This window comes from Alligator mississippiensis, chromosome 8 (assembly GCF_030867095.1).
Source record: "Alligator mississippiensis isolate rAllMis1 chromosome 8, rAllMis1, whole genome shotgun sequence".
In the NCBI taxonomy this organism is placed as follows: Eukaryota; Metazoa; Chordata; order Crocodylia; family Alligatoridae; genus Alligator; species Alligator mississippiensis.
Genome location: NC_081831.1, coordinates 40,947,384 through 40,967,405, shown reverse-complemented (window position 1 = coordinate 40,967,405; position 20,022 = coordinate 40,947,384). Strand labels below are relative to the sequence as shown.

The 20,022-nt window shown below is 47.0% G+C and overlaps 1 protein-coding gene and 1 pseudogene across 8 annotated transcripts in view; one reads left to right on the top strand and one right to left on the bottom strand.

Annotated features, from left to right (window-relative positions):
• The window catches only part of GABRA3 (gamma-aminobutyric acid type A receptor subunit alpha3), a 243,038-nt gene that overhangs the window by 80,366 nt on the left and 142,650 nt on the right, over positions 1 to 20,022 (bottom strand). The window lies entirely within an intron of this gene.
• Positions 17,908 to 17,970, top strand: LOC132252254 (U4 spliceosomal RNA; annotated as a pseudogene).

Genomic DNA, 20,022 nt, shown 5'->3' with positions numbered 1-20,022 from the left:
ATGTCATCTTCCTGGACTTTAAAAAGGCCTTTGACACTGTTTCCCATCACATTCTCATAAAAAAACTAGGTGACTATGGCACTGATACCTACACAGTCAGATGGGTGGCAAATTGGCTAGATGGTTGCACTCAGAGAGTGGTGGTGAATGGGTCATTTTCAACCTGGAGGGATGTGAACAGCAGGGTCCCCCAGGGCTCAGTTCTGGGGCCTGTACTGTTCAACATCTTTATCAGCGATCTGGATGTAGGTGTGGAAAGCACACTGTTCAAATTCACTGATGACACCAAGACGTGGAGCAAGGTGGGCACACTGGAGGGGAGGGACAGGATCCAGCTAGATCTAGACAGGTTACAGAGGTGGGCAGATGAGAATAGGATGGAATTCAATGCAGACAAGTACAAGGTACTGCATCTAGGGAGAAGGAGCCAGCAACACACCTATAGGCTGGGGAACACCCTTCTTGTCAACACAGTGGCAGAAAGGGATCTTGGGGTCATTGTTCACTCCAGGATGAACATGAGCCACCAATGCGAGGAAGCAGTCAGTAAAGCTAACAGCACCTTGTTGTGCATCTACAGATGCATCACAAGCAAGTCCAGGGAGGTGATCCTTCCCCTCTATGCGACATTGGTCAGGCCGCAGTTGGAGTACTATGTCCAGTTCTGGATGCCGCACTTCAAGAGGGATGTGGCTAGCATTGAGAGGGTCCAGAGGAGGGCCACTTGCATGGTCAAGGGGCAGCAGGTCAGGCCCTATGAAGAGAGACTAAAGGGCCTGGACCTATTCAGCCTCCACAAAAGAAGGCTGAAAGGGGATCTGGTGGCCACTTACGAACTCACTCAGGGGGACCAGCAGAAATTGGGTGAGGCTCTGTTCCCCTGGGCACCATGGGGGGTTACTAGGGATAACAGCCACAAATTTTTAGAGAGAAGGTCCAGGCTGGACATCAGGAGACATTACTTTACAGTTAGGGCTGCCAGGCTCTGGAATGGACTCCCAAGGGAGGTGGTGCTCTCTCCTACCTTGGGGGTCTTCAAGAGGAGGCTGGACAGATATTTGGCTGGGATGTTATGACCCTGGTACTCATTCTTGCCCGGGGCAGAGGGTCGGGCCTGATGATCTTTTTAGGTCCCTTCTGACCCTAAGCACTATGAAACTAAACATGCACTTGAAATAATTCTTTTTAAATTTAAAAATTAATATTTCAGTTTAATACATGAACGTGCCAGTATTTACCATGATTACAATATTTTTGTCTGTGTTCAGGGTAAGAACAGTCTGTGCTGCATTTGTTTGTCCTACTTCCGGGCTTGCCTGCTGCTCAGCTGCTCAGCCTACAGTGTGCAAGATTTAAAAATGCAGAAAAATTACAAATGTTTAGGTAGTCCAAGCAGCTATTTACTGAAACATGCTTCATTAACTCTTTTCAAAGATGATGTATACAATATTCCTTTTTTATTTTTTGTTTATATACCCAATTTTTTTTAGTTCACTGTGTTTCACTACCTGTGCTCGGTGTACTCTTCATTCAGATACAATGGAGCACAGTCATTTCTGGGTGCTGGGCGAGAAATGAAATGGCTGACTTTTGGGCAGTCTGTTCACTTTGTTCAGCAGGTACAGCAAAATAATTAGAATGAAGTTTTGGAATTAGGGTATTATATTTTCCTAACAATTACAATCAAAATATCTCATGTGTCTGCCTTTTTTGTCTGTCTGCCTTCCTCTGGCAGCTGCCCAAAGATGTAAAGTGATGGACCCCGGACTGGACCAGGTGCCTATTTCCTAATAATTGTGCTCTCTTGTATTTTGTAAGGACAATGGTAATGGTTAAATGAATAATTATACTGGTAATAATCGTAAAGGATACTAACAACACTCAAGCTAGAAAGTCATTTAGTATTGATTGAACATACACACATACATCCATTCATTCATTCATGCATACATACATTGTAAATGAATAAATATGTAATGAATACATAATAAATATGTAATATATAAATATGTAAATAAATACATAAATCTGGGTGCTCTTACCTAATCTGGGTCAAAGGCCCTCCCTCTGGTCCCCTGGCCACTGGTTTTAGCACCCTCGGTGGCATTCGGGCCAGGTAAAGATGTGCCTTCCCTGCTGCCTCTTAGCACCCAGCTCTTTCACTGGTGTATATACTACAGGTGTGCAAAATTTCACTGGCTGTTTTGAGCTCAAAATGAGTCGAAACAAAATGAAGGGATTTGAAACAGCCTCAAAATGAAACGAAGGCAGTTGAAAGTTTTGAAATGTTTCAAGTTTCAAAGCTGAAGCTGGGCCTGCCTGCAGGGAAACAAAGTAAGGAGAGGGAAGGGGAAGATGGGGGAAGGACTGCTCTGATATTGACTGTGACTGTTTGGCTGCTTGAGATGCTGCTGGTGCTACTGTGCTGCTTACTAAGTTATTACCTGTTGTCGTTTAAAGTGGCGGACCAGACTGAGGCTATAGGGGAGGAGGAGACCTCATTGGGGCACATTACTGTGTCATATAGAGGCCTCAACACCAGTGAGGGTACACCTTATACACACACACACGTCATGAGTTTTGCTTTTCAGTAGCTCGAGATGCAGGTTCCCAGAAACCCCTACAACTATTTCCTTGACACTTGGCAGGCTTCATGCCCTCAGAAGGGGCTATCATCTTTGCTGTTTCATCCACATATACCAAAAAATATCAACCTTATAGGCAGTTTTGTGCTTCCCCATTATAGCCTATGGGCAGAATGTCTAAACAGCAAAACAGTTTTGATGAAAAGGAACAGTGCTTTTGAAACTATATGAAACACTGTCCCATTTTAACCGTGAAATGGAAGTTGAAATGAAATGGTGCTGTTTTTCACAGCCCTAAGTATATACCCCAACTACAGGCAGCAGAGTTAACTCATTTCCTTGCACCTTCCGACTAGCTTAAGTAAGTTCTACTAGTGTATCATGGGTTTCAGCTAAAAAGCAATCTTTGGTCTGCACACTTCCACTGGGGGAAGAAGCTTTGGAGTTAGCAGTAATTTTCTCTCAATTTCCTGCACTGCAAGAAGTTCTTTTCTCAGGTCTGAAGCCAGGTAAATCTGGCTGCTCTTATCACCCTCGGTGGGGCTTGGTCAAAGGCCCTCAAGGCCCTTCCTCCCTCCCTCCATCCCTCTTGCCCCATGGCTGGGGGCTCTTAGCACCTGAGGTGGTGCTCGGGCATACTCCTTCCCTAGCTCCCTCTTGCCCCATGGCTGGGGGCTCTTAGCACCCTGGGTTGTTCGCAAAGTACCTGCTTCCCGGTTACTGGCCATGTCCCAGCCAATGAACAAGTCCTCAACCTTGCTCACTTTGAATGCAGATCCAAATGCTCCTGCAACATTCAGATTGTCATTGCAGCCTGAACTGCACTGCTCCTAATGTGGTCCTTATGTAAAGGACCTCCCTCCCTCCCTGCCTCAAATAAGCAATCAATAATAAATAAAACAAGCAATCAAATGATCAATGAAATTAGCAAAAAATTAATCTTATAATCAATCTAATAATCAAATTAGTAATTAATCTAATAATAAATCAGAAATCAATTTTAAGATCATTCAAAAATCAATTACAAACAAATAATCAATAAAATCTAATAGTCAATCTAATAGTCAATCTAATCAATCAATAATCATGGGTTTCATCTAAAAAGCCATTCCTGGTCTGCACATTTCGGGGGTGGGGGAAGAAGCTTTGGAGTGATCAGTCATTTTTTCTGAATTTCCTGCACTGCAAGAAGAGCTTTCTTCGGGTCTATAACCTGGTAAAGTGGTACAGTATACAGCATGTGCGTCTTTAATAATCATTTTTGCTACAATGCAATTTGTCCAAGAACATGAAGGGCCCTCCTTCCTTCCCTGTTCCCTACTGCTTCATGGTGGATAAAAGTATCAAACAAACCATTAATCAATCAAATAACCAAACAATCAAGTAATCAATCAAATTAGCCAAAAATTAATGAAAAATCAATAAAAAAATCAAACAAATTGTCATTTGCAAAATTAATCTAAGCTAATAATCAAATACTCAATCAGAAATCAATCCAAAATCAAATAACTGATCAAATACATCTATTTAACAATCAAATAATCAATCAATCAATCCTAGTACTCAGGTTCCCTTCTTCACAACATCTTTATTGACATCTATACCTGTCACCATAAGTGATTTCATCTAAAATTTCAATTTGGCAATTTCAAATCAACCATAAATTTTAAAAATGTAAGCAATTTATCAACCAGATAATCTAATCAATCAAATCTAATCAATCAATCAATAATAACTTTAAGCAATGAATTAATCTAATCAACCAAGTTTGTTAGGGCCTGCTTCCATACACACACATGCACACACATACACACAAATATATACATTCATAATATTGCTGAATCTCCTTTCCCCTTTCTCTTGCCAAACACCTGGGCTTAGTACCTGAGGCCTGGTGGGTCCTAGCACCTGGGGTGGTGGGCAAGCTTCCCTTGTTGAGGGAATCAGTGTGGATTTGTTAATGTGCCAAATATTAAGAAAGGAATGGTGGGTCTTATCACCCGAGGACCTCCCACTTCAAAAGCTGCCTGCCTCCATGCTTCCTCGCCATCCTGGAAAAATTGCAAACACAAAGACAAATACAGAGGCAAGAAAAAACCCTCAGGAACTGAATGTATTTCTTCACTGTATTTCAACATTAAAATGGTTTATGTAAAAAGGTAATGTAACAAAAATATAAAAAATATAACCGTTCAATGCTTGGATTTATGAAAATGTAACTCACTTGTGGTTTTGCTAAAGACTGAATGGAAACATTACTACAGGAATTTGTATGCAAAACAGAAAGAATCATGTGCCTCCTGTTGTTTGTATCCTCACAACAAAAAGCAAACAGACTTTTTCCAAATCTTACAACCAGTGTGGAGGGGAGGGGGTTAGGGTTGTTATCAAGGTTAAGATTCCTTGTGTAGTGGGGATCCCCATGCCCAGGACAGCTGCCCCCAAAGTGGTGTTGGGGAGGCCCCGATCAGCCTACTCAAAGCTCCCCTCCCCTTCCCGGCAATCAACACGGTGGCCAGCATGAGCTAACATCCCTCTCCACCACAGCAAGGGGATGGTTTGGTTGAGGTGAAAAAAGAAACAGCCCAGGCTCAACGAGAGGAATTTTCTTATCACTTAGTCTATTTGCATGTCAATCTTTTAACTGCTGCGTTAGCAGATCATTGCCTGCAGTCATATCTCCAAGCTGGTTTTTCTCCTGCCTTTCTTCTCAAGTTGCATGCCACCCAAAAACAACTGAAATCCCTCGCCCATGCCCCCCAAACAGTGCACCCCCTACCTGACATCATAGATGGAGCATGTCCTCTTCACATGCCATACAGAGACCTCCCTGAGAGCCCGTTATGCACCAAGTATGGAAGAAAACTTTATCTCAGAAAGACTTTATTCAATGACAAAGTAATAGGAAATGCAAGATTAAATATAAAAATGATAAATTCACACAATTACAGAGCACATTCCCACTCATGAGCAGCCATGTTGTGTGCTGCCATGCAATTTCTGATGACAGCTCTCCTGCAGCTGTTTGCCTGTATCTCTAACCCTGCCCCACACCCCACCCTTGTCCTCCTGCTCTCTGTGCAAGTCTTGCAAGCCTCTCTGGATTCCCTTGCATGTTCTTTCCAAGACTCACTGAAAACCTCATCCCTTAATCATAATCTCACAGATATTATGCAGCATTGCACAAATCACACTGCTATTATGCCTCTCTTCATAAAATGTTCACAGGTCTCAGGTCCTTGGACATACCCGAGAACAGGTCCTAGCAGGCTGTACATTGTATCATCTGTTCTGCTATATGTTTTTTTGGCCATGGAGCAAGAAAAGGCAAATTTTTTGGTCATGGAGCAAGAAAAGGCAAATTTTCAAAGACATGACAAGGCTAAGGACCAAACTGGACTTATGCAGAAGTTGAGGCACTTATTGATATTTGGGGTAAATGGAAAGTGTTGATACAACTGGAAAACCACAGAAATAAACCTGTGGTTTATAAACCTATTGCAGAACTATTAGCACAACATGGCATCATTCATGACTGGGAACAGTGTCGCAGTAAGATCAAGTCCTTAAAGTGTGCCTTCCATCGCATAAAGGACAATAATTCTCAGTCAGGTACATCACAGAGAATGATTCCATTCTATGAGAATCTGTCATCATCCTTAAGAGAGATGTTTCAGAGGCTTGTGTGAATGAGTTTGGGAGAAGAGGTTTGGTGGATGAGGAACCAGAAACTCCCTGGTGCCAATGTACTTAACAAGCCACAGCCACTTTGCAAGCTCCATGCAATCAGGCTCCTAAAGCACAGACTCACTCATGGGCCTGTGCGAGTAGGCAGCCATTCAATCAGGCTTTGGATCCAGCTGCTTCAGATGTCAGTGATCTGATGCACAGCTCTGGATTGGTTTTCCACTTCAATCTGGCCGAAGTGGCTCCGAAGCTTCGGAGCCGCCTTGGAGATCTGGCCATAGTCTATAATGGGGGATCAATGAAATATCTATAACTTTGTTGTTTTAGCTCTGATATGGGTGACTTGTAGGGATGGTAGCCACTGCTGAGAGCATGAAGCCTGCCAAGTTTCAAGAAGATAGGTGCAGGGGTTTGGGGGGAACTGCACCCCAAACTTTTGAAAGCAAAACTCATGTCACGTCTATGTGATACACCACAGGGGGGTGAAAACTGCAGGGGTGGTAGCTCCTGCTGAGGCCATAAAGGATGCCAAATTTCAAGAAGATACATGCAGGGGCTTGGGGGGAACTGCACCTCAAGCTGCTGACAGGCAAAACTTGTGATGTAGGTGGGTGCTGGTGTGACTGTGTCTGCCTTGGGGCACAATGAAGTGAAATCTAGTGCAGGCCTGGGTTCTGGGCCCTGCCTGGCCATGAAGCCTGCCCGCTATGTGTGCGTCTTGCTGGGGGAGTCTGTCTTCTGGGGCCCTGCACCTCGAGCTGCTGACAGGCAAAACTGGTGATGTGGGTGGGTGACACTGTGTGTGTTAAGATGCGCCCTTCCTGGCACTGAGGCCTCTACACATGGCAGTGTGCCCCAGTGACCTCTCCTCCTCCCCTACAGCCTCACGCCCAGTCCTCCACTTCACGTGACAACAGGTAAAATAACTTAGCTGGCTCAACACCAGTAGCATTAGCAGCAGCATCAAAGGTACCCACACACAAGTGTCACAGAGCCTTTCTTTTTATAAAAGAATTGACAGCAAGAAGTAAAGTTGTGTTGTGTTGGAGATATGATGTTACTCATGGTGTGTGATGGCTTATCTTGTGTTTTTATGTCTATATGTGTATTATGAAGAAAAGGAGTACTTAAAAAAATGTATCTTTGGAAGCTTTACGGTTGAAAACCCCTTTGTCAGGCTGAGGAAGTACCTGCAGTTGGTCCTGGATGGAAGCAATAGTAAAGAAGCCAGAGGCTGGCTTGGCCCGCAATGCAGGCAAGAAAGCCAGTCAGTGAAAATGGAAATGGAGGCATCAGGGGGTGAGGGACAGGCTGGGGTGGGGGGTAGGGGGGATAGGGGGATGTAGCAGCTCAGGTAAAAGTGCAGAGGTGCCTGGGGTGTCAGATGTCCGGCAGGTCGCAGTGTGTCAGAACTCCACTGTGTATATTGAGTCGATGAGTTTGTGTACCTACTACCTAGGAGGCTGATGAAGTGCAGTTCATAGGCCCAGCTCTGAAAAGTGGTTTGTACATTCAAACAAGCGCCTAACCTCATCAGCAGAACTGAAGCCAACTTCCTACAGCTCAAAACATAAAACCTGCCATCTCCAGTACCCTCACAAACTGCACACCAGAATCGATCAAAGATAACAAAACCCAACTACCCATGGGGGCACATTCCTCACCAAAAAAACACTCTGCCTCCAATCTCTCAGGCCTGATCCTGAGAGGGAATTAATTACAACGCAAACTACTTTTCAGAGCTGTGGTTCCAAACTCCACTGTTTAAAAAACTTCTAAAAAACTCAAAAAATGAAATCGGTGCAGATGAAGTGAGGAGGGTGGCACTCAGTCCATCTGCAGGTGGAGCTTGGGGAACCCCAGCAGCGGGAGGTTCACCTTTAGGAACACAAGCTGCCCCACCAAAGTAGGATCCAAGCAGGTGCGGTGGGGTGTCACAACATCCCCAGCAATGCTGAACACCCTTTTGCTTGGAACACTGGTCAGTGGACAGGACATGTGTTGCCAGGCAACCGTGGCCAGATCCTGCCACATCTGGCTGCGGTTTGCCCAGTAGGCCAAGGGGTTGCAGTCCAGTTGCTCCAAATCCTCAGTGAGATAGGTTGCCACCGAAGTCTCGGCACTACCTGCCCAAGGCTGGGGTCTGGTGCGTTTGGACCCCAGCATTGAAGCCATGCCCATGGCCCACATTGGCAGTGGCTGGCATGGAGGAGATTGGCTAGTGCTGTCGCCAGTGCTGGTGCTGGCACCAGTACTGGTGCTGGGAGTGCTGGCATGGGAAAGTGGATCCCCCTCTTCCACATCCCCTCGCCTCTGCACTTCAGCCTCCCTGACTTTGTTCACCAGCACCTGCGTCCAGTGATCAAGGGTTTTGGGGATGCCAGTGCACATGCTCCCCTTCACCCTCGGGTCCCACATGCCTGCCATCATGTGGACCGTACTGGATCGCAAGGGATCGAGCCATCTTCTGATGCCCTCCTTCAGCCGCCTCACCAGTGCCTGCACATCTGGTGACAGCGGCCTGCCCCAGCCAGGAACATCGATCCCCTGGAACTTCTCCATTTGGTTCTCCAGTTCCCTCACTATGGGGATCGCCTGGCTGAGGAGGGCATCACCAGCGCTAAGGGTCTTGGTGGCCTCAAGGAAGGGCTTGAGGACCACCAAGATCTGGGGGATGGTACCCCACTCAGCTCTGTTCAGGGGGCTGCTGATTCCAATCTCCCCAAGCAAGGCCATCTCATGGATGGCTTTCTGTTGCTCCACCAACCTTTTTTAGCATCAGGTATGCAGAGTTCTACTGAGTCTCCACATCCTGCATGATTTTGTGCTGCGGGATGCTGAGCTATGCCTGTTTCTCCTGCAGCATCTTGCCCCCTTTAACGCTGCAGTGGAAGTAGCCCACCACCTTCCTGCATTTTGAAATCAGCTGGCTTATAGCAGTAGTGGTGGCCGCGCTGTCACCAGCAGCCCTGTACCCCTCCAAGGCATCCCTCACTATTAGGTGCAGCCTGTGTGCCACATAGCGGATGCCAATGAAGTTGGCATCATGGACAGCCTTCATCATATTGGCCCCATTGTTAGTGACCATGAACCCACGGGTGAGCTCGGCCTGCCCAATGAGGCACCCCTGCACCATGCAGTTCATGGTCCCCAGGATCTCCCTTGTCATGTGGGACTCATCCAGCACCTCAACGTGCAGTAGAGTCCACCGATGGCCTGCCTAATCACACCAGTGCCCCATGAGGGATAGGTAGGAGTGATCATCGCCCCAGTTGCTCCAGATGTCAGAGGTAAAGTGCAAGGCTACCTGTGGCCCTGCCTTGTGCAGCTGCTCCCTCAAGTACTCCCTGCATGCCTCATACAGGGAGGGTACCACTGTCCCACTAAAGGTGGTGCATGCGGGCACTTTGTAAAATGGGGCCAGAAGTGCTATGAACTGCCTGAACCCTGGCCGCTCAACTAGGGAGAAAGGCTGGCTATCAAGAGTAAGCATCTCCCCAATGCTCTGGAAATGCACCCCCCTTTCTGTCCACCTTTCCCCCACTGGTCCAGGATGGCCTGCCTCTGCTTTGGAGGGAAGAGGGCTTTGGAGTGAGTGGGGGACTTCCTTTTTGTCACATTCACACTGTTGCCAGGATAAGCAGAAAGAAGGGGAAGGGGGTGCTGCCTTTTCAGATGCAGCAGCATTGCCATGGTGTAAAAGTGTCTCACGTCTCACATGCCTTCAGCAGTGAGGGCAGATGGCAAACCTGGGATCATCTGTCACTTCAAAATGCTCCCACACTACACTACTCCCCCACTTCTGGGTTGAGGGTGAGGATCCTGACTTATCCCTCTCCTCAGCAGGCTGAGGCTCAACAGCTGGAGGAGCTGCCTCAGCTGAGTCACTTGCCTCCACAACCTCAGCCTCCTCCGAGGTGCTGCCTTCTGGAGGAGACCTGGGTCTAGGGGAAATTTGAGGGGTGTGGAGCACAAACTCTGATTCCCCCTCAGTCCCCAGAACTGTGTGAGCCAGGGCACTCAGAATCCCTGGTTCCAGCTCCGGCTCCTCCTCTGGCAGTGGGAGGCTCATGCTGAGAGGTGAAAATAGGTTGGAGGAGACTGATTCCACTGCTGGTGCCTAGTTCTGAACTAAGCGGAGGTGGTGCAGGTGCAGGGACATCCTGTGCAGACACTGCTCACACCTCCTGGCTTCCACTGGCAGCACTGATGTCATGGCTGCTTGGGAAGAGAATGCGTCTATGTTTGGGAGGGGAGGGGCTTGCAGCTCTAGCTCTCCCCCCTTACCCCCCTCTTGCTCCTCTGCCAGAAAACCTGGCACCTGCCTTTCCAGCACGCTTCATATTGATCTTTCTTGTGCTGGAAAAGGTGTGTCTCAATCCTTTTGTATTGTGTGTTTTATTCCCTCTGTTGCGTGCATGCACCGGCCTTTTCTTTGATTGTATGCTTCAGTGTTAAGAGTTATGTAAAAATTGTGTGCTGTCTGTCTTCTCCTATGAATATCTGATTTTTCTTATTTATATTTTGTGTGTGCACGCGTGCATGTGTGCATGCAATATCTGTGCCTCCCTGCACAGTGATGGATCACGCTGGCAGGGAATACACAGCTTTCTTTTTTCAAATTTCCAAAAAAAAAGAGCAAATATAAATTCAAAGAAATTAATTGACTATTAATAGTAACAGTAATTGAATACAATAGCTAAACTAAGATAAGCTAAATCCTACCCAATCCTTTCTAACTAGAAAAAGGAGCAGGCAAGTTCAGCTACTGAGTACAGCAAGCAAGCAAGCTGAAATGCTTTGGTTTGAGGGTTCCTTTCTCACGCAGGTCCCGAGAGGGAACAAGCTAGGGAAAGGCATAGCACACCTCCAGACAGAGGCTTTTATGCTGTTTCTAGTCCCTCCCCACAGACGCTGTCACTGGAAAGGCAGCCAGAGAGAAATCCTTCTCACTGGCCACTTACACATGGTAGTCTTCCCCCTGCTCCCCATCCCCCGCTCCCACTCTCCCTCCCTCTTCTAACTTTCAGTTTCAGTGTCCAAAGCATCCAAAGAATCTGGAGCATTTCCGAAGCACTTTGGATGCTCCGAACCACTTCAGACAGCTTAACTTCAATCTGGGCATGCCGCTCTGGACACTAAAGTGTCCGAAGTGGCCCCAGATCTGAAGCACGATCCAAAGCCATTCACAGCCCTATCAGTCACAGACCAACAACCTCAGTTGGGATTGCTCAAAGAACCTCTTTGGCAGGCAGCCAGAAATGAGCTCCCTCTCTACTCTGGTTAACTCACATGGGTTGGTACCAGGCACCCAGGATGATGAGCAGCAGGGGAGCAGAAATGACTCTTCTGTTCATGATGAGGAAGAGGACTCTGACTCAACCAATATTGTGTTGCATAAGTCTTCAGGTTCCCAAGTGAGTGCTGTCAGAGAACCAATAACAGAGTCCTGAGACGGAGACCCGCAAGCCTTGTGAATGTTAGTCTTGTAAGTTACAGCAATGGTATTAGGCATGGGTGTAAAATATTAGGGCTGTGCAAAGCTTCGGATCATGATTTGGATTCGGAGATGATTTGGATGATTTGGAGACTGAATCTACAAATCTGAATCAAACTGCTGGAAGCTTTAGGCTTTCTGAATCCATTTGGAGCTTCCGAATCGATTCAGAAAAGATTCAGAGATTCGGCCATAGGATATAATGGACAATCAATGAAATATCTATAATTTTTTGTCTTTTGGCTGATTCTGATGCAACCCACAGAGATGGTAGCTTCTGCTGAGGGCATGATGTGTATCAAGTTTCAAGGTGATAGGTGCAGGGATTTCTGGGAAACTGCACCTCAAACTCCTGAAAGCAAAACTCATGTCATGTGTGTCTGTTAAGCCACAGTGGGGTACAAAAAACCCTGCAGGGATGGTAGCCCTTGCTGAGGCCTCAAAGCCTGCCAAGTTTCCCAGAGATAGGTGCCGGGGTTTTTGGGAAACTGCACCTCAAGCTGCTAATAAGCAAAACTCATGACATAGGTGACACTGTGTGTTTCTTAAGTCACAGGGAGGTTAAAACTGCAGGGATGGTAGCCCCTGATGAGGCCACAAATTCTGCCAAGTTTCAAGGAGATAGGTGCAGGAGTTTTGGGGAAACTTCACCCCAAATTCTTGAAAGCAAAACTCATGTTATGTGTATGTGTTAAGCCATGGTGGAGTCAAAACTGCAGGGATGGTAGCTCCTACAGAGGCCACAAATCCTGTCAAATTCCAAGGAGATAAGTGCAGGGATTTGGGGGAAACTGTACCTCAAGCTGTGGACAAACAAAAGTTGTGACATGGGTGACACTGTGTGTGTTAAGGCGCAGCAGGGTGAAAGCTGCAGGCCTGCTAGCCCCTGCTGAGGCCATGAAGCCTGCCATCTGTCAAGGAGATCGGTGCAGGGGCTTCTGGATTCTGGGGCCCTGCACCTCTAGCTGTTGACAGGCAAAACTCATGACATGGGTGCTTGTGCAACTGTGTCTGTCTTGGGGCATGGGGCGGGGGGGATGGGGGGTAGGAACTACTGCAGGCCTGGCTGCTAAGCTACTGTGTTACCAATCAGTCACGATTCACTCAGGGACCAGCTCAATACACAGTAGCTAGTAAGGATAATGAATTAATGAGGGAGGATTAACACCTACAAAACCACTAAGAAGAGGAAAGAATCATTACAGAGCCGGAAACTTCTTCTGCCCCAAGACAGAGATAGTCAGTTGCACAAGCACCCATCTCTGCAAGTTTCATCTGAATCAGCCAAAATAAATCAAAGCTATAGATATTTCATTGATTCCCCATTATACTCTATGGCCGAATCTCCAAATCAGCTCTGAATCGGCTCTGAATCTTCTGAAGCGATTTGGCCGAATCGAATTAGAAAAATTATTCGGATCTCCAAATTGAATCTCTGGCATCCAAGTCATCTGAATCCAAATTGAATAGTTCCCTATTTGCACAGGCCTATAAAATATTACTGTGACACGGGTCCTTAGTCTCCTGGGGTGGAGGAGACTGGTCCCCTTAAACAAATCTTACCTACTCCCTGCTGGGTGGATGGTGGTATGTGTTTTTTGAGGTGGAGGGGTACCAGGTATGGGCAGGTGAGGGACTGGATGCCTTGAGACTGGGCTGAATATTTTTGGAGTGCAGCCTTAATAACATGGTTGGGTGCTAGCTAGTGGGCTTTCATTGGCAATTCTTGTGGAGGGTGTCCTGTTAAAATATTTTAACAATGACACACTGTTCTTTAAAAAAATGTTTAAAAGTAGCCAAAGACCTCATGAGAGCTTTTTTTTTCTCTGTACACAGCAATCCCTGTTACTGCAACTGTGGTTTCTGGATCATCAAGAGCAGCTGTTAACGCTCAACATCAATGCAATTGTCAATCAAATCAAAGAGCAGCTAAGGAAAATATTCTTCAGCTACTGGCAGAAGCAATCCAAAACATATCTACATCCACTGACCAAATGACATCTGAAATTAAGGATATTTTCAATGGGTTAAAGAGGAATGAAGAAACCAATTTCCAGGTTATGGAAAGCACAAATAATGAAATGATAGAATGTTTTAAGGAATTCAATAAGAAGGTTGATCATATTTTGTAGCTGGATCGAAGGTTTAGGTAAGAATTTCTAACAGAGTTTCATGATTGCAAATGTACTAAGAGCAGCATTGACAATAGGCCACCCCAAACAACTCTCCATTCTCTTCCAAAGGAGAGCCATGCCTCCTCTAGCTGCAAGAGGAGAGACCCAAGACAGTTCAGGGATGAAGGGCAGGAGGATACTGAGTAACCCTGGGAAGGGTCCAAGAAGGGGACATCTCATGAGGCAGCAGGTTCTCATGACTAAAGCACGAGTGTACACAAAGCGGAGTGATATCATAATACAATTCCAATTCAACAGGCAGTCCTCAAAAATCAAATTGTAAGTGAATATGTGTATTTGTTTTCAATTTCAATTAGAAATTTGATCATCTCTCTCTAACATTAAAGGCAGGGGTGCGGGTTGTGTGAACAAGTTTAGGTTCAGTTTAGGTTCACTCTCTGTCTTTTCTCTCTATATCTGCCTTAAGGATTTTTTTTGAAAACTGTGATAGAAATAAAGTTGCAAAAAAGGACTATGGAAAGTGTCCTGTATTTTTTATTCCATAGAAGTAAAGTGGCCCAGACTCCAAAGAATATCAATGTAGCAAAACCCCCAGTTTTTCTTTTTTCTTATATTGAAAAATACATTCCCTCCCCTTCCCCAACCATTTCTGATTTCTTTCTGCCCTCTCTATCCCTTATAAGTAGTTGTGATAAGTCATAGTAAAGCTAAAACATAGGATAAAAACAAACACCTTTTATATTGTCCTTATATCATTGTAAATAGTGCCCTGTTATTTTGGTATTGGTTTTTATTGTTTTATATTGTATTCCTATTACGTTTGTATTGATTTTTACTGTTTTATCTTGATACTAGCCAATTGCCTATTAACAATAACAGGGGGCTGGGGGCGGGGGCTGGGATGGAGCACCACCACCTAATGGCCCATGCTGCCGCTGTTCTGCCTCTTGCAGGGAGCAGGGTGGGGGAGCTACTGGCCTTGGCTCTCCCACCCCCTGTCTAGTCCTCGGCACCACTTGCAGGCACTGGGGTGGGGGAACCGAGGCCAGCGCTGCTTCAGAATCATGGCGGCGCTCCCCCATGCTTGGAGCACTCTGATTGGCTGTTTTCATCAGCCAATCAGAGTGCGAATAAAGTGTTACAGACAGACAGAAAGACAGACAGACTTAGGCTTTTATCATATTAAAATTGTATGGTTTAGGCCTGCTATCGTAAGTTAGCCAAAGTAATGTCAAGTTTCCATTTTGTTTTGTCAAGTCTCCATTTTGTGTCCCATGCCGGGCATGCCATATTGTAATTGTGTTGCAACTGTGACTCGTACCTACCCCTCCCATGTAAATTGGTTCCTGGATGAATGAGTGAATGAGAGTGTTTGAGACGTAATGGTAGGAGGCCTAAAAATATCTCCTGCTGAATGACCGGACCATCAGCGTAGTGACTAGACCATCAACTTAATGACCCTACCACCACCTTGCATTGACTCTCCCTGAAGCCACAGACCTACTCCCAGAACTGGACAATGAAGACACTTGGAACTGCACGTCTTCATCTGAGCAGGACTGGCTCTTGCCTGGGCATGTCCTCTCCATTGGAGTCACAGGTAGCCCACCCCTATAAAAGGGGTAGTAGAGTGTGACCTCCTTGGGATGCCCTCTCCATCTGGACCAGGACTACACCATGCCACCTATCCACCCAGAGGCGCTGCTGGCAACCCCCCTCTGGACAACACCTCACTGGAGAAGACCTCAACTGGCCATCAACATATTCCCTCTAAACAAGGGACCTGAGCTGTATGTCTATATCCCTTGACTTCAATCACTCTATTAAGTCGTTTCTCCCCTGCTACCATTGGGTGAGAGCGTGAGTGTAAGTGTGTGTGCAGGAACCAATAATTTGTAATTCGAATATTGTGTTACCATTTTCTGTCTAATAAAACTGTTATTTGGAACCTCAAGTTGGGTTTTGTCTTACTGCAGTCCTCAACTTGCTCCAATCTCTGCTCCTCGCCCCTCTGATCTTCGTCCCTTCTCTCTCTCTCTGACCTCCATCCTGGCGCTCTCTCTCTCTCCCTGCTGCCTCCAACACCCCAATTTCTCTGCCGCCTGCAACACCCCCATTTCCCTGCTGCCTCTGATCCCCATCCCAAACTCTGCCACCTCAGCCCCTGGCTTCTCTCCCCCCCTGGGTCTTCACCCTGCTCCTGGCTCTGCTCCCAGAATTTCTCTCTCTCTCCTAATCACCAAGCACTCTGAGTACCCCCAAGTAACCCCAAGCACCAACACGCAGCTGCCTGAGTCTGTGTTTGTGTATGGGCATGTGTGTGGACCAATAATTTTCATATGAATATTTTATGTGTATATAATTTTGTGTCACACCCTCCTGTCTAACAGTTTGATATTGAGATCCAGAGTGTTGATCTGGTGCGTATCAAATGAACACCAAAATCACTAACAATCCAATTCCCATGCTTAAGACCAGAAATGCCTGTGTGTGTTCTCCCATCCTGACCACCCAGACAACTCTGACAATTCCCCAAATCTTGCATGATACAGGTAGGCAGCGCAAGGACTACATCATGACAGGGCAACAGAAGCCCAGCATAGCATGCTTGACAAGGCTGGCTTGTTAACCCCAAGGGGCATTACTTGGGTGTACACTGCATACATGAGTAAATCTACAACAATAAACTGTGTCCATTTCTGCAAAATATACACAAATGAAGAGGCTTGTGTAAATCTTTAACACTACAAAGGTCTCTTTGCAGGGTGGGATGAGCACCACAGCAAAATTTTGCCTTTTTAACTGTCTTTTCAAGACAGCCTTGAAAAAGCTGAACTACCTTTATTAAAGACCAAGAGAGCCACATGGGGAGGAGGGGAGAGGCTTGGTGAAAATCTTTTATGATGCTGGGTGGGGTGATACAGGGAGACACTCCATATGAATCCCAAGACAGGTGACAGCCAGCTTGGGGCCTACTTGACCAAGGCTAGTGCTCTGTGGCTGAGGGCACTTACCAAGCAATGATGACCAGCAATTAGCCCTTTACAAAGGCATTAGGGGAAACACCGTACATAATGTAGCACACATATGTGGGGCACAGCAGGAACAAAGAAAGCTGTGAGATGCCTTTCCACTGCCCACAGTGCCACTGCTTTCATCAGGCATGGGCATCCACTATTGGTCCTACCCTACCCACTTCATGGGTACTATAGATAAGCCCACCACCCCCATACTTCTTGTTCACACTATTGTCTATGTACACGGTGCTGCATGACAGTCTTGCCAGCACGGCACCAATGGGAATACTGTGGACACCACATTTGCTTCAGGGACAAACTGCAACAAGGAGAGTGCAGGACAATGGTAAGTTTGCCAATGGTGGGGTACTTTGGAAAAAGGCAGTGATTTCTAGTTGGATTTTTGAATGGGCTAACTGCTCAATGTCATATCCCCTGACAGCTGTTCCTCGGCCTGACACAAGAGATGCTGTGATCAAGACAGAGTCGCAGTATCAATGGGGATCGTGATTGATTAATTAGGTATGTATCTAACTGAAACACTTCTTAAAATTCAGTTATGTCACATGAGAAGAAAGCCCAAGTACTTGGATTCTCACATTTACTACCTGGAGAATAAGAATATTGATAAGCATTGTAAATATTTCAATTTTTTTTTTCTGGCAGGATTGAAAACAAGCCAATTCAAGGAGGAACTGCTCTTCCTTCCTTCATTCCTTCCTTCCTCCTTGGATGCTTCGGACCAGGCTCACTTGGAGCTGTGTGGGGCGATCCTGAGCATAAGACTCCCTGGCTTCCTGTCTCTTTTCTGACTCTCACCTGTCTATAGGTCTCTAGCTTCTGTTTATCTCGCTTTCTGATTCTTTCTTGCATTTTTGCAGTTTTTTTTTCCCCTTTTTCTCTCCTCTTTGTCCCCTCCCCCCTATACTTCTGGTTTCTTTGTCTGTGAGTTGCTTTTTTACAGCCTTCTTTCTTACTGTCTTTCTTTCTTTGCGCAGTGGCAGTATCGTAGCCAATGAGGTTAATCCGAGGCGCGATTATTGCTAATCTTTCTTTCTTTCTTTCTTTCTTTCTTTCTTTTCTGATTGCTTGTTGCGGGGGGTGCTCTTAATTACCCCTTCTTCCCCCCCTTTGTTTTCTTTTATTTCTGCTGTTTCAACCCCCTCCCCCCCACCATTTTTTTTTCCCTCCACTCCTGTCCCCCTCCCATCTAGAGTTTTGTGGCCAGTTTCCCAGACACTTATCTTTTTAGTTAGTATAAACTTTTTGGGGTTTTTTTTTGCTTAGTTACAACTTCAAATTAACCTGGTACTAGCAGGAATGGCTGCTCCTACACCCAGCAGCTGGCATGAGGATGCCTCTCAGAACCTCCCCATTACCCATGGCTTGAGGGTTCACACCCCTCCCTACATCGGGGTTGAGGTCTGCATCAATGTCCTTGCTAGTCTCCTGGGGTTACGCAGGTCATGTTAACACGGTCCCAATGATTTATCTCAGTGATCCCAGCTTAGTCGACAGGGTGTGCGCGGAGGACCTGGACATTGCAGGCACGCATTATTTTGTCACCCCCCTAGACACTCCGGCAGTGAGGGTGGTGATTTCTAATGTGCCCCCGCATGTGACCAATTGGGAGCTGGCCAAGGAACTCGAGCCCTATGAGGTTCTTACGAGTCCCTTTCGCCAACTGACAATAGGAAGTAAGAACCCCAAACTGAGGCACGTCCTGTTTTTTCGAAGGCAGGTTTTCATGCTTCTCAGGGAGGGCCCATGGTCTCTGCCTCAGTCCTTGAGCCTCGTGTTCAATGGGCGGAGGTTTGTGATCTATTTTTCCTTTGGGGTGACCACGTGTTTTCAGTGTGGTAGCTCTTTCCACCTAGCAGCCCAATGCCCATGGGGGAGGCCAGCCAAAATACCGGTGACTACAGTGGCGCTGACGGAAGGCGCATCCACTTTTGGGGTGCAGGCCCCACCCAGTGAGGCCGGGAGCTTTTCCCAACCTCCTTCTACCCCTGTTCCATCTGAGGGGGCTGGAGTCTCTGGCATGGGTGTGCCATCCAGCGGAGGGGCTGGGACTAGGCCCCAACCCTTCCCACTACTCATTCCACCTACAGTGCCCACCCCCACCAGTACAGAGACGCCACCAGGTGGAGAGGCTGATGCCTCCACTTCCCCCCTGCCTGCCCTGACCACCCCGATTAAGGTGGCTGGGGTGGTCAGTGATTGTGGCACCAAGGCCCTGTTGGATGATGGTGTTCAGGCCTCCTCCCAGTTGCCCTCCATCACGACCTTGCTTGGGGTGGATGGCCCTGGGGAGGCAGGCCAGAAGCAGACTGACCCATCCTTTATGAAGGGTGGGCCATCTGCCATGAAGAAGAAGAAGAACAAAGAGAGGAAAGTGAAAGGGACCACTCAGGACTTCCTATCCCCGCTGAGACCTTCCTCAGCTGGTGCTCGGGGGGGGGAGGGGGGCCCTGCTGGAGAGCCTGGCCCCACTCCAGCTGTCATGTCAATGACCCTGTTGATCAGGGATGACGGAAGCTTGTAGATGGGGGAGGCGAAGGCAGGGGTCACTAACCCCTGACTGTCTCCCAGCTTCCGGAAGTGGGTGGCAGTAAGAGCTATGCACAATGTTTCTCTTCTGTAGATCTGACCCAGGGGGCAGCAGAGGAGTCTGCTGACCTCTTGGTCACACCCCAAACTACTGAACTAGATGAGGAGGCTAGTGATATGGAGATCTAGCTTACTGTGTGTTGCAAGTGACCACGAGAGCAGGATGGCCTCTGTTCCTCCAAGAAGGTGGGGATTGCTCTTCAAGAGCCAGACTTTGACCTAGAAGATCAGAGGAGGTTGATGGGTTTAGATATTGAGGATATGGAAGCTTAGCCCCCAACTAGGGTGCAGCCTCGCCGTGCATCTGTCAAAAATGTGCAGCCCATGTTGGCAGACCCCAGCTGGGTTGGTCCCGACTATGGGGGACTCCTTGCATAATTGAAGCAGACTAAGGGACAGAAGAACATAGCGGGGCGCATCACCCAATGGTGTGCAGATCCTAAAGTTTTTATCAAGGCTGTCAGAGCTGCAGCCAAACTTATGCAGCAAGA